Raw genomic sequence first — 382 nt, 5'->3', positions numbered from 1 at the left:
TCACAAAAAGGAGTATATCCATACGACTTCATGGATAGCTTTGATAAATTCAACGAAAAGCTACCACCAAAAGAAGAATTTTACAGTATATTAAATGATGAGGATATAACAGATGATCAATACAAACATGCTCAAAATGTATGGAACACTTTTAATCTGAAAAATATGGGTGAGTACCATGACTTATATCTTAAATCCGACATACTTCTGTTAGCAGATGTCTTTGAAAACTTTCGAAAGACCTGTCTGCAATACTACAAACTAGACCCCTGTCATTATTTTACCAGTCCTGGGCTTTCCTGGGATGCTATGCTAAAAGTGACTGATATCAAATTAGAGCTTATGACTGATATTGATAAGTTTCAATTCATTGAAAAAGGCA

This window comes from Montipora foliosa, chromosome 1 (assembly GCF_036669935.1).
Source record: "Montipora foliosa isolate CH-2021 chromosome 1, ASM3666993v2, whole genome shotgun sequence".
NCBI lineage: Eukaryota > Metazoa > Cnidaria > Anthozoa > Scleractinia > Acroporidae > Montipora > Montipora foliosa.
This window is presented reverse-complemented; position numbering follows the sequence as displayed.